This window comes from Camelus ferus, chromosome 6 (genome assembly GCF_009834535.1).
Source record: "Camelus ferus isolate YT-003-E chromosome 6, BCGSAC_Cfer_1.0, whole genome shotgun sequence".
Lineage (NCBI taxonomy): Eukaryota > Metazoa > Chordata > Mammalia > Artiodactyla > Camelidae > Camelus > Camelus ferus.
In genome coordinates this window covers 84,084,628-84,090,639 of record NC_045701.1, presented here as the reverse complement: position 1 = coordinate 84,090,639, position 6,012 = coordinate 84,084,628, and positions in this window count along the sequence as shown.

Below are 6,012 nucleotides of genomic sequence, written 5' to 3'. Positions count from 1 at the left end.
ACATTAAATTATTAAATATTTGTGCTCTTTTCTTAATAATAAAGCTTCAAAATACTTGAAGAAAAAACTGATAGAACCAAAAGAAAAAAATAAGCAAATCTAAAATTACAGTTGGAGAATTTAAAATTCCCCTTTTGATAACGTTTGTTTTCAATAAAACAAGTAGACAGAAAATCAGCATGGATATGAAAGACTTGAACAACACCATCATATTGAAGTAATTGATGTTTGTAGAGCCCTGCATTTAAAAATACCCAATCACACATTCTTCCCAAGTACACATGTAATATTTACCAAGATAGAATATATTCTGAGCTATAAAAAAAAAGTCACAATAATTTGAAAGAATTGAAACTCATGCACAGTACATTCTTTGACAACAATGGAATTAAATTAGAAATCAAAACCATAAGGTATCTGAAAAAAAAATCCTCAAATATTTGGAAATGGAACAACACATTTCTAAGTAACCCAAGGGTCAAAGAAGAAATCACAAGGGAAATGAGAAAATATTTTCAACTGAATTAAAATTGAAACACAACACATCAAATTTTGTGGGATGTAGCTGAAACAGTACTCAGAAGGAAATTTTTGGCATTAACCACATATATTAGAAAGAAGGAGGGGGTAATTAAATCTTTCATTTCTAATAATGAATTGAGAGACTTTGTTTATTACTAAAGACTTTCTTTCTTTCTCTCTAGATAGGAAACCAATGGAATATTAAAGATGTTGGACTTTACAATCCTACAAATCCTGGTTCAATTTCTGGCTTTGTTAAAACTGTCACATTGGGCCAATTTTACATCCCTTCTCAGCCTGTTGCCTCACTTATGACATTCAGTTAACAACACCTACAGTTCAGGATTACTTCCAGGAGTAAATGTGTCTTTGGCATATAGAGGATCACACAATGATATCATACTTTCCCATGTATCACCAACATGGGAGGGCAAATTGTGGGTTAAGGCACAACAAACAGTCAAAGTAGATCTAAGGAGCCATGTACAATACAGGAGTAAGGGATTAAGATTTACAGACTACGAGGTATATAATAAGACACAAGGATATATTGTACAACACAAGAAATATAGCAAATATTTCATAATAACTAAACATGGAGTAAAATCTTTAAAAATTGAGAATGAGTACATTGTACACCTTACAATATACTTATGTAATGAACTTTTACAAGTTAACTTATATGATATTCTATAGCAAATGTATGTCAATAAAATTTTTTTTAATTTAAATTTAAAAAAAAAAGGAGAGCCACACAGGAAAAATTGCTAACCCTAAGACATAGAATCAGCAATCATATTATTAGAGATACTCAAACTACTGAATGACCTAAATCAAGATCTATAGAGCCTGAGTAATGAGATCATTTCTACCCTTGCATTTCATTTTGTGTAGTACCTGCCTTAGCATAAAATCCTGGACATTTTCATACAATTTTCTCTGGTTATTTTTGGTTCCAATGTTGTTGACATCCAGGATAGCCTGTGGACCTCTCTTTTCTGGGAGCTGCCTCTCCCTCATCTACGTGATGGTGGTGGTAGTTATTATAATTAGTAGTGTAGGGGTAGCAATAGTATTTAACCCCTTTAATGTACCTATTATGTGCCTGGAACTGCTCTGAGCACTTCACAAAGTATTAACCCTCTTAATCCTCCTATACCCCTGTGAGGTAGGCATTGTTAATATACCCATTTACAGATGAAGAAACTGAACGACAGAAAAATCAAACAAGTTGCCCATAGTTACATTAGTGGTCCACAAATTGTTTTAATCTCAGGAATCCTTAGAGATTATTGATGACTCTAAAGAGTTTTTGTTTATGTTAGTTATAACTATTAATATTTGCTCTATTAGAGGTATTTAAAATATGTACTTATTAATTCTCAAAATAGCAGTAACAAACCCATCACATACTAACATACATAACATTTTATGAAGCATGAATGTATATTTAAATAGTGAGATGAATGGCATTGTTTTACATTTTTAAGTCTGTTTAATGTCAGGCTTAATAAAAGATTAAGCTACCTAGATTCTCACATCTTTTTTTGTGTACAAGCTGTTGTGATATCCCATGGCATGCAGTCTCTGGAAAATTCTACTGTGCACTCTCCAGAGAATCAGTGAAAAAGTCAAATATCTTAGTGTTTTTATGAAAATAATTTTTATTTAATTGTTTATTTTTAGTGAAATAACTGTGGCATTCTAGACCCTAAGAGGGTCTAGAGGACTCCTAAGTCCACATAGGTTAAGCACCTGTGGGTTACACAAGTCCTGTAAGAATTGAATTAATACAACTTATCCCCATTTCATGGCCACGGTTGATTGGTTTAAAGTTTGGCTCCTCACTGAAATTTTGGGCCAAAGATCCCCTCTCCAGGAATGTTACGCTTGAGATCAGCGGGCTGAAACTCAGACTCTTTTATGTGATGTATGGTCTAACTTGGGAGCCATGTTTTTCCTTTACCATGGAGAAAGCCCTTCTACAGCCAAGCTGTTGAAAGAGGCAGAGACAAGCAACAGAAGGAACATCCTGACCATGTTCAAATCCCCCAATCTCACTGTTCTTGAAGCTTGCATACCTTCCTGTGCTTGAGTTCTGGGCCACTCTTTATTTTCTTTATGATAAATCCTGCTTTTGGCTTAAACTAGTTGGAGCTGGATCTATCACTAGCAACCAAAAGAGTCTTAATGAAGACTATGTTAGTCAAGTCTTTTTTTCCCTCAGGCTTTCCCCTGCTTTTCAATTAAAAAAAAAAAAAGTAACGAAAATGCTAAAGCAAGCTAAGAAATTGCTCAATAAGAGACAAGCCTGGCTGAACTAATTCTAGTCACGAAAAGTTTAGACTGGAGCGCAGCTGATGTGAGATTCAAGCATTTTAGGTCTTTCTCTGTGACAAAAACCTTAAATTACTTCTGACAGTGTCAGTAAATCTGACTCCAAATTCAGCCACAACACAATTAAGCTCCCTGCCGCCCACCTCTACCCCAGGAGGTGACACTTTTAGCTTCTCAAATTATAGGTACAAACAACCTTTCTCAGTTTAATCTCTCCAAGTCACAAAAGACTAACACTGTTAACTCAAACCTCTCCAATTTTCAATAAAGGGCTTAGTGGGCCCCGGATTCAATATATTCTCAGTGACCAACAATGTGGAACCTTCCTGCTGCAGTTATATAAAAGGGCATAATTAGAGCTATAGCCTAGAGATCAGGTTTTTGAGCTCTGTGTATACAATGAAAAAGAAAGGAACACTCACCCACTTACTTCTTTTTAATGTGAATTTTATAAATGTTAATGCTCTAAATAAACTGGTGTCAGGGTTCTAGAAAATTATATAATATATTAAGACTGCAGTATCTTAGGCTCAAACATCTTCAATTTTCTCCTCTGTAGAAAACAGTTTAATTGCTGTTCAAGGACCAGAGGTCTTTGAGGAATGCAGTGCCTCTCTCTGGGTCTACTTGTGTCTATCTTTACAATTGCATGACCTCAAAGAGAGAAACTCAAGATAAGTAAGCAGCAAGAGCAGAGTTGTAAGGGTGGGAAAAACATTCAGTTATGCAACTGGTAACATCAGTAACACACTTTTGAACTGAAAGCACAATGCTAATATAAGATCCAACAAAAGCTGCTGTCCATTATTACAAAGAATCCTGAGAAAGAATTGCCCTTAGGCAGTTCAAAAGACAATGTTATATGACCCAGTAATCCCGCTCCTGGGCATATATCCAGAAGGAACCCTACTTCAAAAAGACACCTGCACCCCAATGTTCATAGCAGCACTATTTACAATAGTGAAGACATGGAAACAGCCTAAATGTCCATCAACAGATGATTGGATAAAGAAGATGTGGTATATTTATACAATGGAATACTATTCAGTCAAAAAAATAAAATAATGCCATTCGCAGCAACATGGATGTTCCTGGAGAATGTCATTCTAAGTGAAGTAAGCCAGAAAGAGAAAGAAAAATACCATGTGAGATTGCTCATATGTGGAATCTGGAAAAAAAAAAGAACATAAATACAAAACAGAAACAGACTCATAGACATAGAATACAAACTTGTGGTTGCCAAGGGGGAGGGAGGTGGGAAGGGATACACTGGGAGTTCAAAATTTGTAGATACTGACAGGCATATGCAGAATACAGGTTATACAGGTTATACTGTATAGCACAGGGAAATATATACAAGATCTTGAGGTAGCTCACAGTGAAAAAAAAATGTGACAATGAATATATATATGTTCATGTATAACTGAAAAATTGTGCTCTACACTGGAATTTGACACAACATTGTAAAGTGACTATAACTCAATAAAAGATGTCTAAAAATATAAAAAAAGAAATGAAAAAGGATATGAAAATAAATATATGTATGTATATGCATGACTAGGACACTGTGCTGTACACCAGAAATTAACACATTGTAACTGACTATACTTCAATGAAAAAAAAAGAAAGAAAATTAAAAAAAAAAAAAGTAGTGTTCCAAGTTCACTCGTTTAAATTTGGGCACCACTATTTTTTTTAGCAGAGTCTTCAAAAAAAGTTACTAGAAAATTTTGAATGTGATGAAAACAATTTTAGTTTCCTTACATCACTTTTTCATTTTTAAACCTGACACTCCTCGCCCTCCCCTGAACTACATCCAGAAATTCTTCAATGGATTCTTGTTATGCTGGAATAAAACGAGATTGACAATCAGAGCCAAAAGCTCAAACATCAGACCTCAGCACTATGCTTTACTAGCTGCAGAGCCTTGGACAAATAAAGGAAGTATAGTAACATTTCTCTTAGAATGCTGATATGGAGATTATATGAAATGACATATGTATCAGTTAAGATTACTTTTCTGTTTGTTTTGTTTTGGGGGGAGGTAATTAGGTTATTTATTTATTTATTTATTCTTTTTAATAGGGGTGCTGGGGATTGAACCCAGGACGTTGTGCACGCTGAGCGTGCGCTCTACCATCAAGAACCCTTCCCCACTTCTCCCTGGTTAAGATTACTTTGGATGAATGTACCTCCTTCAGTGTTAGAGAAAACCTAACAATAAATGAAAATGATTGGGTCACATGATTGGAAAGGCAAGAGGTAGGACTGACTTCAGGGGAAGCTTGATTAAGTGTCTCTAATGATGCCACAAGGGTGGATGCTACAAGTTAGTTGTACCCTAAGGCAGACTCCCTACTAGTAGCAAGCTTGTTGACAGGAACTCCTGGAGCGATGTCCTTTTTCAGTCATATTCAATAGAAGAGAGAGAGACTTTTCCAGCATCTTCTGCAGAAGAGATTTTCTCTTCCAGAAGTCCTAGCAAACATTTCATCACATTGGCTCCTGATGGGGTTACATATCTTCCCATGAATCAATCCTTAAAGCCAGCAAAGTAGCATTTGCTGAAAATCTTAATCAAATCAGGCAATCAGGTGTAAAATATGGGATTAATCCCATCCAAACCACTCAGTTGAGAAGGTGAGGAATTATGAAGAAGGAAGAGGGGAAATGGATGAGGGAACATGACAATATGTGAGAATGTACCCTGAAGTAGGATGCTGAATAAATTGAGTTGAATTCTGTTTCCAGGTTTTGTGGAAGAAATATATCCTTTCAAAGGATTAAGGATCGACTGGTATCTTTGCCAATTAGACCTCCAGAATGTTCTATAGCATCTTAAATATTTGAGATTGTATCACCATTATTTATCCTTGCTTTCCTGTATAGTTTAGGGTTTATATATCTATAAAACAAATGGTTTAGCTTTGCATGTTTTTGTATTTTATGGAATTTAAGATTCCATTATTTGATATCTCACTAAGAAGGAAAAAAAATCTGTTAACTAAATCATGACCCAGTGCAAAGAGTTCACCAGTTGTAAAACAACAAATTTCAGCATTACCAAAAAATGTAAAAAAAAAAAGTGCATCTTAGCATAGAAATTTCCTATTAATCCACGTCTTCATCAACAGTTGCAATTTTTTTTTTCAT